The sequence below is a fragment of the Ochotona princeps genome, chromosome X (genome assembly GCF_030435755.1).
Source record: "Ochotona princeps isolate mOchPri1 chromosome X, mOchPri1.hap1, whole genome shotgun sequence".
Lineage (NCBI taxonomy): Eukaryota > Metazoa > Chordata > Mammalia > Lagomorpha > Ochotonidae > Ochotona > Ochotona princeps.
Window position 1 is genome coordinate 45,646,106 of NC_080865.1, and position 22,517 is coordinate 45,668,622.

Consider the following 22,517-nt stretch of genomic DNA (forward strand, 5'->3'; position numbering starts at 1 on the left):
GATAACTGGTTTTCTTGTTTAGTTTATGACCAGAGGCCTAACTCCAGCCCTGGCTCTTGGCTGGCCTCTGTGAGCAGAAAGAAGGAAACTCGTTTTTCATCCTCTGTTTCCAAAGTCCTATCTAACTGTCTGCATGCAAATTCCATGACGGAGTTAGGCGCTTCAGGCAGCAGCAGGTGGAAAGTGTTTTATTCCTGATGGGAATTCCTGGGCCCAAATCCCAAGCCCCTCCTTCCCTTCCCACAGCAGCTCACAGGCCCTCATGCTCTGATCACTCTGCCATCTCCTAAGCTAAGCAAACAAAATCCCAGCTCAGCCAGGCCCCAGCAGTGTCTCCCTTAAGTTCTGCCTGCTTACCTGCCTTAGGAACCAGGACCTCCCAGGAATTGATTCTTGGCTGAGCTATGTGAAGCAGTAGCCAATGTTCTGGGCTTATAAATGAGCAACCAAAGACATTAAGCTCACATCTACCTCAAATCATTTAGTCTGAAGCCCAAGTTTTCCCATCTAGAAAGCAAAAATAATGACTCCCTAGCCTGCTTTCATGGGCTTTTGCACAAAAAATGAAAAATGCTGTCTCTAAATAAATGATAGAAAATGTGAAATAAACTTGTTCAATCCACAATCTCCCAGCCCCGGCACAGAGCAATCCTTAGTGAACAGCCAAGGGCGCTCTTAGAAAGAGGATAGAGTGCCTAGGCCACACATTGTCTTACCCGGCCCCCCCTCCACTATGCTCTCTGAGTCTGAAGGTTATCTTAAATTGAGGCTGATGGGTGTGGCATGTGAAGAATGTGTGAAGGGTGGCTGCTTCTCCAGCAGACAAGAGAAAAGTCTGGGCATGGGTCCATATGTGCAAAAGTGAGCACTGGAATAGAGAGAATGAGAATGCCAAGCGCATAAGGGCTAACATATCTGAAGCATGTGAGTCACATGAGTGTACAAAACAGAACAGTGTGCACTGTCAGTAAGCCCCCTTTTATCTCTGCTGTTAACTTGCTCTCTAACAAGGCCAGCCTTTGCCAGGGCGTGTGCAAGGAGAGAAGCTCCTTTCATTGGGATCTCAGTTTAGCTCCACTTTGTAAGAAGCCCAGGCTCTGCCTTCTAAAAGCTTGTATCTGCAATGTGGAAAGAGATAACCACAGACTTGAAGAAGTGACTCCCAAGTCGAAGACATACTTAATTAGAGGTGTTTAAATGACATCTAGGTGGAAGTTCCACCAACTAACCCATATGTGGATCTAAGACTCAAGAAAAAAGCCACATCTGTAGGTAGAGATTTGAAGAGATCATTAAAGCCAAGGGAGTAAATAAGAGATGTAAGGAATACCCTCCAAAGCAAGCATTGGACAGGGAAAATAATGGACTCTTGAGTTCAATTTGAGAGGTGGAAGGAGGGAGTAGAATAAATTAACCAATGAAAGTAGCAGGTGAACCAGAACACCATCATGAAAACCCAGATGAAGAGAGAAAGAAGGTGAGCATAAAGAAATATGATCAATGAGATGAGCACAGAATAAATGCTATTTGGTTTGGTGACCTTAGAGAGGGTTGTTTCAATCAGGCCTTGAAGACAAAATCTAGCCAGTGAAGAGGTGAAGCCTAAAAAGAAAGCTAGCCAGAGCTGGTACCCAGGCTTGAAAGTGTTGCAGGACAAAGACAGGATAAAGAGTAGCCAAATTGTTACTGAACAGCAAGGTCAATCAGACCTTGCAACAACAGGAAGAGCTGAACTTTCTGTCCTCCCTGTCATGCTCTTGTGAGTACCTTCAGACTCATTTGTCTCCTTTTTATCTTCCATCCTGCTGACAGCCTTACCCTACCTGTTTCTAATATGCTAGAAAGAACTTGATGGGCAAATAGAGAACCACTGCAAATACTTGCCCTCTAACCCCAACTGGGATCTGCTTTTGCCCAACATACTTTCTAGTCATCTCATGTTCACTCCCCAAAGCAGTGGTTTCAATTCCTGTCCACCTTTCTTAATGTACTGGCCTCCACCCAGTCTTTCTTGGCAGATGATCCCCCCTCCTGCTATACCTATAATACACTCTTATCAGGTCCAGACTCACTGCACTCTTCCCCAAACATCTCAAAGTCTACACCCTTGCTCTCACTCCTGCTTCTCTCCAATTGTTGAGACTGCCAGTGCCCACCTTGAACTTCCTGTTCAGTTCCCAACAACCCTCCTGCATACATCCCATCCTCGTTCTGTCCCTTCTCACATGGATTCAGATGTTTGCAGCTTGTCATCCCAAGGAGACCAAGATCTTCTTTTTTATTATTATTATTAATTACATTGCATTATGTGACACAGTTTCATAGACTCTGGGATTACCCTCACCCATCCCCAAACCCTCTCCCATGGTGGATTCTCCTCCCCCATCTGAATCTACCACATGGGATGGAACCTTCCTTGCAGGACCAAGATCTTCTTACAGCAGAGGCTGTGTTACACTGCTCTACACCTTCTATCATTACCACAAAGTTTATGAAGAACAACCGACTTCAGAGAGCAATTTATTTCAAGAATTCAGTACACTGTGAGTTCTTGGAAACTGGTAACTTCTGAGAAACAATTTAGCATAGCAGTGAACAATACAAACTTTGGGCCCGACAGCGTGGCCTAGCGGCTGAAAGTCCTCGCCTTGAAAGCCGCGGGATCCCATTTGGGCACCGGTTCTAATCCCGGCAGCTCCACTTCCCATCCAGCTCCCTGCTTGTGGCCTGGGAAAGCAGTTGAGGACGGCCCAATGCATTGGGACCTTGCACCCGCGTGGGAGACCCGGAAGAGGTTCCTGGTTCCAGGTTCCTGGCATCGGATCGGCGCGCATCGGCCTGTTGCGGCTCACTTGGGGAGTGAATCATCTGATGGAAGATCTTCCTCTCTGTCTCTCCTCCTCTCTGTATATCTGGCTGTAATAAAATGAATAAATCTTTAAAAAAAAAAAAACAATACAAACTTTAGGGGCCAGTGTGGTGGTGTAGCAAGTTAAGCCACGGCCTACAACACTGGCATCCTATAAGGGCACACGTTCAAGTCCGAGCTGTTCCACTTTTCTCTCTTTTCTTCTCTCTCTCTCTCTCTCCCTTTCAAATAAATAAAAAAAAAATCTTTGGGGGAAAAAAAGAACAGAAACTTTAGAACCAGATTACCTTGACTAGAACACTGGCTCCAGGAATAGAACGTGTGCTGTAGGAGAATCAAAATGACAGAATACAGTAAGAACACTTTTAAAAAGACAGAGAAATATTAGCCAGTATGAACCAGAGAGGGCACATTTCAGGAAATAGGAGAGGACAGGACAACAGCAGAGGGTTACCTGGAGACTAACAGACACAGGGAATCAGCAAAAAAAAAAAAAAAAAAAAAAAAAGAAAGAAAGAAAAAGAAAAAAAAAGAAAAAAAGGTGTGCTGTTGCATTGACTGATACCCCAGTGGCATTCAACAAGTGGCGATCCAAATTGCACCGGCCCGAGGCCTTGGAACTCTGCACCCATATGGGAGACCTAAAGGAGGCTCCTGGCTCTTGGCTTCAGATTGGCACTGCTCTGGCCGTTGTGGTCACTTGAGGAGTGAATTCACAGACAGAAGATATTTCTCTCTGTCTCTCCTCCTCTCTGTATATCTCACTTTCCAATAAAAATAAATAAATCTTTAAAAAATAAATAAATAAGTAAATAAGAATAAAAAAAGAGCAATGCCTCTAGATGATTCCGATGCTCAACTAAATCGTGTACTCTGTGGACTGCAGCACTGTTGAAGTCTCAGCTTCACTCCTTGCTGTATTCACTGTCGTCTCGCTTTTTGAGCTGTCACTGATAAAACCAGTGGTCAGCAATAATGATGTTAAGAAGAAATGACATTTAATCCTCATACAAACTATGCTGTGGGAGTTTTATGAGAGATCTCCAAAAAGTTCATGCAGGTGTGGTTATTTGGCCTAGCAGTTAAGACAGTTCTTGGGATGTCTGCATCTCATATTGCAGTGTTTAGGTTCAAGCCCTGGCTCTACTTCTGATTTCAGTTCCCTGCTAATGCATTCCCTGGGAGGTAGCATGTGATGATTCAAGTACTCGAGTCCCTACCACTCTAATGAAAGACACAACTGGAACTCCTGGCTCCCAGCCCTCAACTCTTATCTTTAGTCTGGCCCAGTCCTGACTGTGGTAGGTATTTAGCGAATGAACCAGTGAATGAAAGAGATTATACAAACAGATCTGATCTCCCTTTCAAATAAGTAAAATAAGTTTTCAAAGAAAGTTCATGGAAAATGTGTACTGCGAGAAAACTATACATGGTTTTCAATATTTTGCACTGAAATAAACACACCTTTTAATTTTAACTTTCCATAAAATTTTTGAGGTTCCTTCATGTTGTCCTCATTTTATAGGTGAGGAAAGTGAAGGTTAACTAACTTGTTTGGGATCACACATCCTGAAGAGGGTGATTGCAAAATTGCATAGAAAATGAATTTAAAAATAACTAATTCTTTAGATGTTCATGTATTGAAATGATCTCCCAGGAATGGTAAGGAAGCATTCCTCCAGAGGCCTGCAGCAGCTAGGGCCGGTCCAGAATGAATTCAAGAGCTAGGAACCCAATCCTGTTCTCCCACATGGGTGGTAGGGACCAGTTCCTTGAATAATCACCGGTTGCCTCCCAGAGTGCACAGCAGTAGTACAATATTTTTTTAATCCTTGCATCTTACTGGAACTTCAAAAGGTCCATGCAAAATGTATATATTGAAAAAACTTGGTCTAGAATTCCCTTTACTCCATAATAATTGTTGTCAGCCAAGTCAATGGAGACTTCTTATGAGGCTGGGGAACATCAGTCAGGAATGAGGAACTAAGGCAGTAGGAATCCTGAGGGGTGGTTCTCAATCTGGGGCAGCTTTGTCCCCTTCGGTCATTAGAACATGTCTGAAAACCTTTTTTTTTTTTAAGTTGTCACAACTGGACAAAAAGCTGAGACTTGGTAAGGAGCCGCTTCTGGCATCTAGCAGACAGAGACCAGGGATGTTGCTCATCACATACACACACACGCACACACACACCTCTTGGTCCAGCTAAAATGTCCAAGAGCACCAAAAGTGATGGAAACTGAGTGACAATGAAGAAGTGTGCTTCTTTAGGCAACAGGGCACTACACTTCAGCAGGCAAGGAATCAAAAAGGGAATGCAGGACATTGAAGGGCATCTCCACCTGCATTTCAAATGTATCTGGGCTGGCCCTGAGGTGTCAAAACCACTCTCGTTGGTCAGTGGAGAGGGTAAGACCAAGGTTATGATTATACTTATATCTCTCCTTACCACCCAAATCTTTACCCAGAATTGCTCTGATATATAATCAACTCTCAGGGGAAAGAGACAGCCCTTTCAGGTAAAGTGGGAAGAGTGTCATGAAAGTTGAATGAGTTACTCCATTGACAGAACCAATCTAAACCAAGAGCAAAAAGATTGTGCTAGGAAATGCAAACTCAAGGATGTGGTCTTTGTCCTTCGGTAGAGGATAAACTCTTCCAGGAAACATGTCAGTAGAGCATAAAATAGTTAGATCACTGATACAGAGTACAGTAAAGAAGTTCTTGAGTTTGGGGCCAGCACAGTGATATAACAAGCTAATCATCCACCTGCAGTGCCAGAAACCCATACGGGCCCTAGTTCAGCTCCCAATTCAGCTCCCTGCATATGGTCTAGGAAGGCATTGGAGGATAGCCTAAGTCTTGGGGCCCATGCACTCATGTGGAAGGCCCAGAATAGGCTCCTGGCTCTTGGCCTCTGATCAGTTCAGCTCTGGCCATTGAAGCTATTTGGAGATTGACTCAGAAGATGGAAGCTCTTTCTGTGTGTTTCCTTCTCTCTGCCCTTCAAATAAAAATAAAATAAATCTTTATTTAAAAAAAAAAAAAGAAGTTCTAAGGTTCTCAGTGAACCTCCAAGAGTGTCCTGAGTGCTAATGTCCGGAGAGGTCCCCTCTTGAATAATAGGTGAGAGGTAGTGATAGTAACAGAAAAAGGTGCAAGTCTGTACGGGGGCATAGAACAACCGAGAGCATGGCTTGAGCACAACAAAATTTCATGAAGGAATAGAGATGGATGCCCCTCAAATGGAAAGTTGATGCCCCTTTTTGATGTCACTCAAATCACTCTACATGGGTGACCACAGAATAAGTTACTCAGCATCTCCGTCTACATGTAAACTCAGCTTTCAAAGCCTAAGTTGGTTAAAACCCTTTTCCCTCCCCTGGCCTGGCATTAAATTTTTTTCACTTCCTTTCTACAGTGCCCCAACTGGCTAGCTCATTAAGATAACTTTATGACAAGTGGATTTTGTTCCATCACCACCACCTGAGGTTACTAAATGAGTAAGTACCCATCTAGCCATACTACATCAGGATGCCTTGAAGGGGCTGGGTAATTTAATTTCAATAAACGTGACATTGAGATGTGATCCAGGCCTTCTGCCTGTGGGGTATTTTAACAGATATAAACCCCGAAACTTGTGGCCACATATGAGACCTAATTTGAACCCTTGAGAAGAAAGGAAGAAGAAAACCCAACACATCTTTTAAATCTGTCTGGGATTTGCAGCCACCAAGGTTGCAGGAGCTGGTTTTGATAGTTTTCACTTGTAGCACAACAGAAGGACATTAAACTAAAGAAAAATGGTATTTCTCTTTGTTGCCTGAGATATATCTTATTCTCAATGGAAAATCCTTCCTTTATACGATTGGCTAGAATCAACATTGTAGTATAAGGGATTTGATCATGGAACTGGGAAGCCAATCAATGGTCCCTCCTGCCTCAGCCTGCAGCCTCCTTCTGTAATGACCTGCCATGATCAGGAAGACCTCTCAGCCACACAGCTCTAGGCACTTTGTTTATTCATTCATTCAATTATCCATTTGACAATTGTTTATCAAGCACTAGCCATGGATCAGGTACTGTATCTGGTTCTGAGGAATCCAACCAAATTAAACAAGTATAGGCCCTGTCTTCCTAAAGCTTACAAATCTAAGTGGTAGAGACAGACATTTACAAATTGCATGAATAAACATACACTTTTCATTTGGGATTAAAGCTATCAAGAAAAAAACCAACAACTATTTCAATTATGTGCAACATTCATAATCAAACGATTTATAAAATATATTTTATATTTATTTGAAAGGCAGATTTACAGAGAGAAGGAGAGACGAGAAATAAAGATTTCCCATTCACCAGTTTATTCCCCAAATGGCCATGATGACTAAAGCTTGGCTGTTCCAAAGTCAGGAGTCAGGAGCCTCTTCCCAATCTCCCATGTTGATGCCAGGGCCCAAAGACTTGAGCCATCCTCTGCTTTCCCAGGTCATCAACAGAGAGCTGATCACAAGTGTGCAGCCAGGTTATGTACTGGCGCCCATGTGGTATTGCTGCCGCATATGTTATTGGTGCCACAGGGTGGAGGATTAGCCTGTTGAGACAGTGCTAGCTCCTATATTCAGATTTTCTAAAAATACTGAGTTAGCAAATCTCAAATCATTGTTCCTAAGGAAAGACAGAATCAAATTTCTATGAGCCTCTAGACACACAACTGAACAATATTTAACCTTATTTGGTTGTGTTTGTTTAAAGATACTATACATATGTCACAATATGTGTGTTTTATTGACTCATTAATGCTAAACTTGCAGCTTACAACATATATACGAATATATGCAATATATATGTACAACCATATATATATACACACACATATCTGTATATGTGTGTATATGTGCGTGTGTGAGTGTGTGTGTGTGTCACTGATTCCTATGTGGTAAGCTCTCAACCAGCAGCACTATAATTAATACCCAAACAAAGCTCATCTAATATATGAATTGTCTCCATAAGGCATACCACAGTATTCTTTTGTTTAGGAACACTAGGCAGCACTTCAAGACTACACCAGAGAAATCACCAACAAAAAACACATGAAAGATGCAAAACATATGGCATTAAATGGATGGTTAAAGGAACTCCTGTTTAAAATACAAGAAACAGCAAGAAGACTGAACATGGCCTTGTTCAGCCTCAGCTAGGATACATGCTTCAGACAACATAACATTTTCACTGCTATATGCCTGTCTGGGAAAGAGAACCAAAACATGCAAGTATTGATTTGCAGGTCACCAATTAATTTTAACAAGCAGGACAATTACAAATACAGAAGCCACAAATAATGCGGGTGAAGTGTGCTACTGTGGTACATGACAGAATAATGATTCAATAAGTTGGGAGGTTGAAGATCCTGATTTATCTGATGAACTCGCATTGGAGCTAAGCTCGATTGGGTGATGGGGATGAAAAGGAGCATTACAGTATAGGAAACAGCACATACACACGTTGTAAGAGAGTAGTTAGACCTATTGTAGGATCAGCATGGCATGAGTGTAATGAACAAGGGAGGGAATGTTAAATGGTCAAGCTAGAAAGAAAGGATCTATGAAGGACAAACAACTGAGAAAGTGTGCAGACTACTGTAACAGGTGAGAAGTTCATTAATATTTCACTTGAACTGAACACAATGAATCAAAGCAATACCTGCACCACCATGTTTATAGTGTCACTGTACACACTACACACACACACACACACACAAAATGGAGTATTAACCAGCTATAAAAGAGAATTAAATTATACCACTTGCAGCAAAATGAACTCAACTAGAGGACATCAAGCTGAGTGAAATAAACCAGACTGAGAAGAGAAATATCTCATGTTTGTCCCATATATATGGGACCTAAAATTTAAAAAACAAAAAGGAAAAAATGCCAATGTGCATCAATACTGGCACAAACACAGTTTTGTGAAACTTTATTTTATATTCTTGTCAACCAATGGTTAAATATGTTATATAGTTTTAATTATCTGTGATTATTTTATAGCTTACTATATATGAGTCATTTTTCCAGTGCTCCATTCAATTATTGTTTATGGCCCTTGCATATATATTATCACTAAACCAGGATCTGTTTGCTTTTTACTTGTTAAACTTCATATTTGTTGACGTATTAAGCATTTTCATTATAATATAAATTTAAAATATATTATTTGAAAGACTGAAAAGAGAGAAAGGGAAAAGAAAGCAGGGTGAAAATGAGGAAGGGAATATCATGCTCTTAGAATTGTGTCTATAAATCATATTGAATCTGTTAAAAAAAAAAAAAAGAACAATTAATTTCTTAAAAATTAGGAACACCTGAAAGAAAAGGGTGGAAACTCAAGCTTTGTATACAGCAGTGCAGTCATTGCGGAAGTGCACAGGTGAGTCTTACAAGGTAAAGGACTTTACCACTGCTGCTTTCCAAGAGCACAGGGCTTAGACAACACTCAACACTGGATTCAATTTTGAATGTTGAATTCAGTTCCCCCTTTGTCGCTGTTGTGCAGCAATGGACTTGGTGCGTGGAGCCAATAATAACACACGTGGACCCTGATTGATGGTCAAAAGCTGAAGTTTATTAGTAGCATCAGACTTTATACACTGAGGGTCATCTGGGATAAGGGAGGAAGTATTGAGCTTATCAACAAAACCATCAATGCTTTTGTTTGGAACTCCTTTTGTCTTGTATATTCCACCAGGTGTTCTCATATACATGCTGTCCATTCAACTGTTCTTACGCAAATGATATCCAATCAGGTATACAAAAGGTAGCCATTTGGTTGTTCTCATCCAAATATTATCCCACCAACTGTAATCCTGTGCTAACTGATCTTCTAGGGTCACAATGTCCTCCTACACCCCTTTGGTTCAAAATAGTTATTTGTGGCTGTGCAACTCAAAGGCAATCATAAATATCCTGACTAGGGTAAAGCAGAGTGTAAGAACTCATTTTTCAGAATGGATGCTCGGTGTGGCAGCTAACATGCCATGTGGGATGCCTGCACCCCTTCCTGGAGTGCTTGCATTTGAGTTCCAGCTCTGGATCCTAATTCCAGGTTCCTGCTACTGTGCACCCTGGGAGGCAGCTCAGGTACTTGAATCCCTGCCACCCACATGAGAGACGTGAATGGTAGTCGGGGCTGCTGGTTTCAATTTGGCCCAGCCCTGGATATTGTGCAGAGAAAAGATAATTCTGTGTCTGTCTGTCTCCTGTCTCTGTCTCTCAAATAAAAATGGAAATAAACAAATTAAAATTTAAAATGAAAGCCTCTCAAAGGCATACAAATCCAATGTACAAATCCAGTGTATCATCCACTGAGAAATTGTGACAAAGCTCAGTTGTTTTAAGGTCCCAGGACTTACACATCTTAAAAGGCATATGCAGTTGGACCAGCAAGGTGGTGCAGACACCTAAACCTCCGCTTTGTGCTGCTGGCATCCTATATGGAGGTTGGTTCATGTTCTGGCTGTGCCACTTTCAATCCAGCTCCCTGCTTATTATGGCATGGGACAATAGCAGAGGAAGGCTTATGTCCTTGGGACCCTGTGTCTACATGGCAGACCTACAGTAAGATCCTGATTCCTGGCTTTGTATCAGCTCAACTCTGGCCATTACGGTCATTTGGGTCTGCCAGCAGATGGAAGACTTCTTTCTATATATAAGATCTGACTGTAAAATAAAAAATAAATATTTTTAAAATGTGGAGTTCGGCATAAAAAGAAAAACATTAATATAAATGATTATATGAAAACAAAGAGAAGTGCAACTTATGGTACAGCAAGTTAAGTTGATGCTTAGACTGCAAATATCTCATATCAAAGCTCCATGCTTCTGATCCAGCCTCCTGTTGACATGCCTGGGAGGCATCAGCTGATGATCCAAGTAGTTGAATTTCTGCCACCCATGTGGGAGTCCCAGATAGAGTTCCTGGATCCTATCTTTAGCCTGGCCACGCCCAAGTTGTTGTATTTGAGAAATGAAAACAATAGATGGTAGATTATTCTCTCTGTTTCGTTATCTTGCTTTCTCACTCTCTTGCTCTGGATTTCTTACTCTGTCTTTAAAATAAATACATTTTAAAAGATAGATTTATTTATTTATTTATTTATTTATTGGAAAGTCAGATATAAAGACAAGGAGAGACAGAGAGGAAGATCTTCCATCTGCTGATTCACTCCCTAAGTGGCCGCAAAGGCTGGAGCTGAGCCAATCCAAAGCCAGGAGCCAGGAGCTTCTTCCGGGTCTCCCACATGGGTGCAGGGTCCCAAAACCTTGGGCCTTCCTGTGCTGCCTTCCCAAGTCACAAGCAGGGAGCTGAATGAACCAACACCTATATGGGATCCTGGCGAATGCAAGGAGAGGACTTTAGCCACTAGGCTATCATGCCGGGCCCAATTTATTTTAATTTTGATGATGTTTACATAGTTGAGAAGAATGTATGCCCACGTGGGCACGGAGGGTGGAGGTATGGGTAAAGTATATGAGAATAAGGCGAGAGGGCCACTCCCAGCAGCCTAACCAGATCAGGACCTGAGGATGGGGGGGACAGCCACTTGATGTCAGGATAGAAAATTTGGTCGAGCAACAGGACCCAGTCCAATCTGTAGATATGTATCAAGACTATTTTTTTCCAGAACTAGGGAGGAAATCACATATATTTCCACAAAACAAGAAGGCTTTGCCTTCTCTTCAGTTGTTCCTGATTCATAAAGAGATGTCAAAGAACTCAGACAATGAACAGGACCAAAATCTGGTAATCCAGAAAGATGCTCTATAGTTTCACATTGAAATACAAAATCCATCTTTGCCATCTCTTCCCTTTGCATGAAAAATAATCTCAAAGAGAAAATATTCTTGATCACATACATTTATATAATAAAAATCCATGATATAGTAAAATGAATCCCCAAATAAAAGCTGCTATTTTATAGAGATGAAAATATTAATTATACTGATTAATCATTATATGACACATACTTGTATTGAATTATCACACTATACCCCACTTATTTGTACAATTATTAAGTGTCATTTTAAAAGCTTTTGGCTCCTTTCTGATCTTATGGAGAACTAAGTGAAGCAAGGCATCTGCTAGTTTTAGAAAGTTGCAAAGACTATGTAATACGCGTAGCTTGTAATTCCTTATTAGTGTGAGTGTTTAGTGTGCTCTCCTAAATGCCTAGCATGTCACTGAAAATAAATTTTCTCATTAACCTCAAACATGCCAACTTGTCAAATTATGATGCACCAAGTAAGACTACCCAGAAAAAGGTGCCATCGTTGCACTTATATGGCTTTGCCAATTAGTCTATAAATAACACATTCTTGAACATACCTCAGAGTTTTGAAGACTAAACTACTTCTGGATGTTCTGAAATACAAATATAGTAAAAGCCATTATCCAAGAAAAGGAACGAAGAGAAACAATATGTAACTTTTATTACTGCAAATATCTTAAGTATAATTACTCACACATGAACACACCATTAATCTTAAATTATTAAATACTACCAGCATTATAAAATTCCAAAAAACCCACTAGAAATAATGATTGATCTGACAGTATTGTATCACAGAATGTATCTCAATATATTATTACATTAATGCTCAATGGAACAGTCCAGGCTCAAAATGGACCTTATCCCTTATCTTTTTAAATTCACAAAGTGGGTTTAATTATCAGTCTATGTTGCTCTGAAAGTGACTGATTACGATCATATCAGACAAATGTCATAAGTACTAATAAACATCTCTTGAAAAGAAAAAAAAGAAAAAAAAAAAAAGCTTTTGACTCCTAAAGCCTATAGGATGCTAGATTAAAATTAACAAAGTTGCAGCTAACAACATTTTTAGAAGTAACCGAAATTATGATTGATTACAATAATTTTCATTCTCAGCCAGAAAAAACATAAGTATTAGGAACTTGCCATTCAACATAGACATTCTGAAATGTTCGTATTAATAACATTTCCCTCTATGGTTTTAACTGGGGGAAGGCTGAGCATCTCCTCTGATTTAACAACTCGTCACACGCGGGCCCAGTGGTGTGGCCTAGCAGCTAAAGTCCTTGCCTTGAAAGCACCAGGATCCCATATGGGCACCGGTTCTAATCCCAGCAGCTCCACTTCCCATCCAGCTCCCTGCTTGTGGCCTGGGAAAGCAGTCGAAGACAGCCCAATGCATTGGAACACTGCACCTGCGTGGGAGACCTGGAAGAGGTTCCTGGTTCCCGGCATCGGATCGGCGCGCACCAGGCCTGTTGTGGCTCACTTGGTGAGTGAATCATCAGACGGAAGATCTTCCTCTCTGTCTCTCCTCCTCTGTGTATATCTGGCTGTAATAAAATGAATAAATCTTTAAAAAAAAAAAAGAAAAAAAAAAAACAACTCGTCACACGCAACTCACCAGTGGTGTCGGCAACGCCCGTGCCGCCGCATACCCCGAGCCAAGCGGAGGAACTAGGGTTGCAAAAAGACAACACAAACAAGACAACACGCAGTGGGTCATTCTTGTAAAGAGAATGCCATTTATTTGAGGTTAGCCTGCCTCTTTTATAGTCTGCCTGGTTCCTCCCAGTACTATCCCAATGCTCAAGCAACATCTAAGCTCCCCTGGGGGCATCTTAAAAAAGGGAAGCAGGGAAGAGGACCTTGCAGTCAAGCCAGGGGCTGAATGTATCAGGCCAAGATTGCCCATTCTGTTACCCCTTAGAAACAAGCTAAGCTGTGGAGTTAACCCTTGGGAGACCCGGGCCTACACAGTGGCAATATAGCAAACGCCACATTCGTCTCTGGCACCTCTATTTTACAAGGGGAAAGAACAAATCCTTTGTGATTTTTACAAGGTCCATCTGGGAAATCAAAACAAAAAAAAAATGTTTTAGTCTCAGAAGATATCATTTAGGATTAGATTAGGAGAAAAAAGAAATTAACAACATCAAGAAGTTAAATAACATGCTACTAAATGACTAATGTGTAGCTAAAGAAATGAAAATCAAGAACCTTCTTGAAGAAAATGATGCCACTTAATGAACTACTAGTCATTGAATGATTTAATCAGAAGGAAGTGTTTTGAAGAGATGAAAGCAACAGAAAACAACAAAACCCATCTTCATTTAAAGGGATGTATAGTAGCTGTCTAATGGAGACTGTCACATCTAGTAACATGTCATTTAACTACATGGCATTGTAAATTTCTTCTTTTCTTTCTATTGTTGATTTTGAATCATGACTTTTCTTTTTTATATACATTTTATTATTCTTATTATTATTTTATACTACAGTTTCATATTCCTTTATCCCCTCCCCAGTTGCCTCCCCACCCCCCCAGTTCCTCTATATCATTACTAACATATAGTTCTTCATACTCAGTCATATGTCCATCATTGCGGGCATGGACAGTGGCAGAGAGTCCAGAATCCTATTGTCAAGATATAGTAAACAGTTTCATTGTAAGTCCATCTTTGTCTGGAAGTAGAGATGCATACCACACTACATCCTCACATCTGAATGTTGGTCTCCATTTCACAGCTACTGTACATCCCCTTAAATGAAAAGTCATGTTTCAAAATCAACAATAGGATTCTGGACTCTCTGCCATTGTCCATGCCCGCAGTGATGGACATATGACTGAGTATGAAGAACTATATGTTAGTAATGATATAGAGGAACTGGGGGGGTGGGGAGGGAATTGGGGAGGGGATAAGGAAATATGGAGCTGTATCATAAAATAATAACAATAATAAAATGTATTTTAAAAGAAAGGATTAGATTAGGAGAAGTCAAAATGCCAAAAAGTCATCAGGAGACTTGAACACTTCATTAACAATACTTTGCTCCCTATTTGGCCAATTTGCCAATACAAGATTTGAACAGCAAACACATGAGGTAAATAATGGAAGCCTTTTCCCACATAAGACTTCATTTTCTGAAATAATTGAGGACCTAACAAATGTCAGCAGAAATCATCCAAAGTCACTCTGTCAAGACAAAATCTTTGTCTTCTAGGCAAATTACGTAGAACATGAAAGTATGTCATTGTAAAAATCAAAAGAAAAATAAGGAAGGAGAGATGGTAGAAGTGAGGGAGGGAGGGTAGGTTGGGAAACACCACTGCGTTCTTAACATGGTATATATGAAGTACATGAAATGTATTCCTTTTATTTAAATAAAACAAAGTTTTAAAAATCTGAAGTAACGTGTTTATAAAAAAGAAAGTAAAGAAATATCAGTTTAGAACTTCTTACTAAGAACAGGCAAAAATATAAGAAAAATTTACATTGTAACAGAAAAAAAATCAATTCTAGCTTTGGATTAGAGTAATATTTGACACTAAAACTTCTTGTAAAAATCTTATAAATAAGCCCAGTGCAGTAGCCTAGCAGCTAGAGTCTGTAGTGAGGTAGGCAGCTACTTCAGGGTCACAAGCTTGGAAGCCACTCCCCCACTCCACCTAGGTGTTCCCTCCTGCCCACCTGTGATGCTCACCTATCATCACCTAGAACCTGAGAGGCTACGGTACTGCATTGTAGTGTAACCACCCCCCTCACAAGCCCCATAAAGGCCCTTGAGAAAGAGGGGTCAGTCAAGTGCTTCTATCTTTCTAGCACTCTGACTCTTGGCCTCCCAAGTGCCTGCTTACTCTCTGGCTTCCTGCAGACAGACTCCGAGGGCAGGTAGCCCTTATGCCTGGCCCCTTTGTGTCTATATTCCTCACCTGATGTTCACTGCTTGGGCGGGACAGTGAAGATGTTAATGCTAAGATGCTTTGTATTTTAATTGTGTGTACTTTTGAGAGTTACAGGAGAGGTGAGGCCTAGCAGTAATGGAATGTGGGCAGAGAAGCCAGGAAAAAGTTGATGTCTGCAGCTTTGTAAGTGTGCCCAGGTAATTCATTGCATGTCTCTTAGGATAATTTATATTGCTGGGGAGACTGAGACATAGATCTTCAGCCTAATGAATGGACTTCAGGGTAATGCCCATTTGTTTCTCTTGGGGTTACAATTGACTGGATTGCCATATGGACTTCTGAATTGCTATTTACAGTGGGCCAGGTTATCATCAAGCTTGGTTAGTAAAGACTCCTTAATACGACTTAGACATGTCTGATGTGATCTTGCTCACACCTTGCAATAGATAAATCACTTTGCATGCACCGGGATACTATATGGGTGCCAGCTCTAATCCCAGTGGCCCCATATTCCATCCAGCTTACTGCTTATGATCAAGCAAAGCAGACGAGGACGGCCCAAAGTCTTGGGACCCTGAACGCACTTGGAGGACCCAGAAAGAGGCTCCAGACTCCAAGCTCCTGGCTTTGTATCAGTGCAGCTCCAGCCGTTACAACCATTTGAGGAGTGAATCAACGGATGGAAGAGTTTCCTCTCTGTCTCTCTTCCTCTCTGTATATCTGACTTTCCAATAAAAATAAATAAATCATTTAAAAAATCTGATACAAAGGAGAATCAAGATGGCAGAATAGGGTAATAACACTTTTAAACAGAGAAATATAAGCCAGTGTGAACCAGAGAGAGAACATTCCAGGAAATAGGAGAGGACAGAACAATAGAGAGGGGTACCCGGAGACTGACAGACACAGGAAAGCAGCGGACGGACACAACGGTGTGGTGTTGCAGTGACTGATACTCCAGCATCATGCAGCAAGTGGTGATCTGAACTAAACCTGCAGCTGGAACTCCACAAACAACAAGGTGGGAAGGGACATCTACCAGGAGCTCCAGAGATGAACCCAAACAAAGAACTGCTCGTCCTGCTGGTCTGCTTGATTTGACCAGGAGCAGAGACAGAGCAGCAGATCCCAGATGTGCAGTGTGGGAACAGGGTGGATTTCACAATGCAGTCCGCCCCCTAGAGCCGAGACAGGTACCATTTTGTTTAAAGATGCAAGGGCTATGGGGCAGGACTGCACATGCACTGAACTGGGAGTGAACTCATTTCCGGCTCAGTGAATTGCAAGAACGTGGCATCTTACAGGTTCCACACAAGACAGGTCCAGATAGCCCTCAGACCTGACAGCCAGCAGATCAACAACTCTAGTAGTGGCACATCAGGTGCCATTGCGTACAGAATTTAAGACTGCAGGGGACAACAGTGAGCTGCACATGCACTGAGCTCAGTGCATTGCACTGGTCCCACAGGAAAATAATACTGACTACGGCTTCACATGGGTCAAAATAGGTCTGTGTGGCCCTCAGACTTAACAGCCAACTGGTTCCTGCAAGATCACCACCAACAACAACCTAGCTATATAGGACACCTGGTGTCTCCCTAATCCTGAGATCTGCTCCAACAAGAAGTGGGAGAAAACTTGTACAGAAAATGGTGCAGCCTCAGCATGGTATCACAGGAGGTGGAGGCTGGTGAGCCAGGAGTTGAGATTATGGAGATCATGGTGGAAATATAACATAAGAACCCAGACCTGGAACACACTGGAGGGAGTGGCACAACTGACTGCAAACAAAGAACCAAGTACCAACTACAACAAGTAAAACTGAACTGTAGACCTGTAGATGACATAGCTTAGAAACCTGCTCCAAGGAGAAGAATCTGATAATTAGAAGCACAATAACCAAGAGCAAAAGAAGAGACAGAGGCACAGTGAATGTTACTGAAGACTTCCCTGCAAAGGAACAAAACCCTTTGCCAATATCATAGTTCACTGAGGAACACATTGAGAAAACAGGGGATACAGAATTCAAAGCACTTGTTATAAAACTTATCAACAATGAGAAGCACATAAAGCAAGCATTCAAAGAATTCAAAGAATATGTCACACTGGAAATGAATCAAATGAAAGCTGATATATCAGAAATGAAGAATGCAGTGCAGCCAACTAAAACTACAGTGGAGAGTCTCCAAAATAGAATGAAGGAGGCTGAAGAAAGAATCTCAGAATTGGAAGATATTTCCTGTCACCAGGCAGAAGCAAACAAAAAGCTGGAAGCAGAGCTGGATCAAACCAAAAAAGTATTCAAGAATTGAAAGGCACTATTAAAAGGTCAAATATAAGAGTTATGGGAGTCCCAGAAGGTGCAGAAAGAGAAGCCGGGTTTGCAAATGTATTTAAAGAAATAATAAAGGAAAATTTCCCTCATCTAGAGAAAGAATTGGGAAACAAGATCCATGAGGGGCACAGAACTCCCAAAAGGCTTGACCAAAAGCGATCTTCACCACGACATATGATCATCAAGCTCTCTTCAATCGAACAAAAGAAAAAGATCCTTAAATGTGCACGTGAAAAAAATCAATTGACATATAAAGGAATGCCAATTAAACTCACAGCAGATCTCTCACAGGAAACTGTACAGGCACGAAGAGAATGGAGTGACATATTCCAGATTCTAAAAGCAAAAAATTGTCGGCCCAGGATAACGTACCCAGCAAAACTTTCCTTTGTCTTTGAAAATGAAATAAAATTCTTCCACAGTCAAGAAAAGTTAAAAGAATATGCCTCTTCCAAACCTGCTCTATAAATGATACTTAAAGACGTTCTCTTGATAGAGAAAAGAATAGCTCCCACCAAAAGCAACGGCAAATGCAAAGAACATACCAGTAAAATAACAACAGAAGACTAAATCAAGGAACAACCCATTGCTAAAATGACAGAACCAAACTACCACCCATTCATATTAACCCTGCATGTAAATGACTTAAACTCATCAATCAAATATCATAGATTAATAGACTGGATTAAAAAACAAAACTCATCTATTTCTTGCCTACAGGAGACACATTTCACCAACAAAAATCAGCGGGAACTGTATCTCACAGATTTTGATTTTTGTTGTTGTTGTTAGTTTTACCTCTTCAAAACACTTTCTTCTGATTAAGTTCTTGAATGACTCATGGATCATACAGTAGCATCACTTTGTTCAAGAAGGTTCTTGATTTTCTTTTTCATTTCTTCAGCAACACATTAATCATTCAGTAGCATGTTATTTAACTTCATGGTGTTGCTAATTTCTTTTTTTCTTTCTGCTGCTGATTTTGTTTTGTGGTTTTTCACTTAATGGGATGTATAGTAACTGTGTAATGGAGACTATCACATCCAGTAGCATGTAATTTAACTTCATTGTGTTGTAAATTTCTATTTTTCTTCCTGTTGCTGATTTTCTATTGTGGCTTTTAATTTAAGGGATGTATAATAACTGTGTAATGGAGACTATCATATCCAGATGTGAGGATACAATGCAGTATGCAACTCTACTTCCAGACAAAGATGGATTCCCAATGAAACTGTTTACTATATCTTGACAATAGGATGCTGGACTCTCTGCCATTGTCCATGCCCGCAATGATGGACATATGACTGTGTATGAAGAAATATACTATAGTAATGACATAGGGGAACTCAGTGAGTGAGGAGGGAATTGGAGAGGGGATAAGGGAAATCTCAGGACCCATGGAACTGTATCATAAAATGATAATAATAAAAAGAAGTAAAAAAAAATAAAAAAACAAAAAAGTTTCATAAAATAGTGCATCAAATCTTAATGCACTTTGAACACGAACACAGAAATTAAAATTTCCTTTCCACTAAATTTCTAAATCTATACACATAACCCTCATAGTACAATTTATTTTCTTTTAAAAATATTTTGGGGCTCGGCAACGTGGCCTAGTGGCTAAGGTCCTTGCCTTGATCCCATATGGCTGCTGGTTCTAATCCCGGCAGCTCCACTTCCTCTCTATCTCTCCTCCTCTCAGTATATCTGACTTTGTAATAAAAATAAAATAAATCTTTATAAAAAAATATTTTGTTTTTCTATTTGAAAGTCAGAATTACAAAGAAAAAGGTAGAGGCATAGAAAGACATCTTTCATCTGCCTGTTCATTCCCAATGTGGCCATGAGGGCCAGGTTAGAGTCAGACTTATGCCTTAAACCAAGAACTTCATCCTGGTTGCCTACATGGGTGGCAGGGCTCCAATCATTTGGACTGTTTTCTACTACTTTTCCAAGCCATTACAAATAAAGTGGATGGGATGTAGAGCAGCCAGGACTTGAACCAGTGACCATATGGTCACTGTTATTGCATTTTACCCACTGTACCACATACAACACTGACTCTACCACTTTTCAAAATGGCAAAAGGAGCACATTTATTAATAGGCCCATGTATATATAGCAATATATAGCAATAACAGGATATAAACTTTAAATTATGGTTACTAATTAGTGCTTCATTGTTCTATCTTTAAAAAATTATCTAAGCTATCTAAGGAATATACCCACTTAAACTGAATCCGAAGTTTTAAGTGACCTAAATATTTTGGAGATTGCGTTTAAGTTGAACTACTACAAAAATTAATTACTCTTTTAATAGAATTTTTCAGAATAATGATTTATTTGGTGAAACACAAATTTGTATTTTTCATAATTTGAAACATTTAGTAGAAGTTAGACTAGCTTATTTGCTCGGTAAGTTTATGCAAATAAAGGAACGTACTCAGAATAAAAATGCATATTTATATTTAGCAATCAGAAAAATTAAAAATATTTATTAGACCAAAAATACTAAATCACTGCCAGCTGCCCAACTTAGAGAAATTACATGAATTTGAATTTTTGGAAGAACTGAGTTTTTACAATATTATTTTTAGTACACTGAAAGTATCCAATGCAATATAATTTCCTTAATTTCTGGGAATTTTAAGAATATCCCATTTATATAAGCTCTTACTTCTAAGCTAATCAAAATAAAGTTGCTTCAAGAGTTTTTGAATTTTATTTATTTATTTATTTAGTTAGGTAGGTAGGTAGGTAGTTGAAACAGAGTAACAGAGAGAGGTAGAGAGAAAGCAACAGGTCTTTTACCTGCTGATTCAAAAGGCTACAACCCCCAATTTTGGGCAAACCCAAAAGTAGCAGCCAGCAATTATACCCTGGCATCCCGTGTGCACGGCAAGAGTCCAAGCATTGTAACCATATTCTTTATTTTTTTAAAGATTTATTTTTTAATTTTTATTGCAAAGTCAGATATACAATTTTTCTATGCAAAGTCAGGAGAGACAGAGAGGAAGATCTTCCATCCGATGATTCACTCCCCAAGTGAGCCGCAAAGGGCTGGTGCGCGCCGATCCGAAGCCAGGAACCAGGAACCTCTTCCGGGTCTCCCACGTGGGTGCAGGGTCCCAAGGCATTGGGCCGTCCTCGACTGCTTTCCCAGGCCACAAGCAGGGAGCTGGATGGGAAGTGGAGCTGCTGGGATTAGAACCGGTGCCCATATGGGATCCCGGGGCATTCAAGGTGAGGACTTTTAGTCGCTAGGCCACGCCGCTGGGCCCATGTAACCATATTCTTGCCTTCCCAAGCAGAGGCAGAATAATTAGGACACAAACTGTCCCTCCAATAAAGGATGCAAGAATCACAAGCAGCAACTTAACCCACCGCATCACAAAGCCTGTCCGTTTTTAAGAGGTTTCATAATTTAATTTGATAATACTATCTTGAAATAGGAAAATTGGGAAAGCAAGTTTTAGTCTGAATTACACACAAACATAAAAACAAATAATGACAGCTTCTAGCTTTAACTCTAAAATTTCAACCACAACTCAAGTGTAAACACAGATTTACAAAAACACACTGGTCTGTATGAAAACAGCTGCTCTCTTCTTGGTGGGCAAAGAATACTTAGTTCACTTGCTTTCAAATAGACAAATAGAGTAACAATGCAGGCGCTGTCATCTTTAACCCACAAAGAGAGCTCTATCTATCTTTAATCTGCTTACAGAGATACTGAGAGATGAGACTATAAAATCAGAAAAGCCAGCACCAAAAGAAATCTAGCAGATGTTCTGCAAACACTCTCAAATTTTCTGCTCATTTGGAGGCTCTGCTACTCAACTGATCTTCCAGCTTCCACAGCAGAATCTTCCCCACGGGTCTACCCCATCACAGTGAATGCTGCAAGTCCAGGCATCGCAAAGTGGCCTGCAGGAGGCAGACATTCTCAATGAGGGAAACACACAGGTAAAATGCAACATGCAGCAGTGGCAGCCTGGAGAGCTCAGCTCCAGCCCAGAAGTGACCCTTCAGTCTCAGTGTAACTATTGCCAAATGAGCAACTTGCTCATTGCTGTCCTACCATTTTCAACTGGCTGCATTTTAAATTTCTATTATTTTCAAGATTTCTTTATTTGAGTTGTAGAATAACAGGGAGAAAGACAAAGAGCTCCTCGATTCACTTTATTCACTCCCCCCAAATACCTGCAATACCCAGGGCTGGACCTGGCTAAAGCCAGTCTCGTGGAATTCTATTGAGCTCTTCCATGTGGGTAGCAGGGACCCAAATCCTTTAGCAATAATCACCTGCTGCCTTCCAGGGTGCACATTAGCAGGAAGTTTGAATGGAGAATGGAGCTGACACTTGAATCCAAGCACTCTGCTATGGGATGGGAGCATCTCAGCCACACTGCCGAATGCTTGTCCCTCAAGATATTTTAAAGCAGAAGCATGTGTTATGGAACACTGGGTTAAGCTGCTACTTGGGACCGTCACATCCCTTATTGGAGTGCCTGAGATGAAACCCTACTTTCTGCTCCTGATCCAATTTCCTGCTAATATGCCTGGGAAGCAGTAAATGAT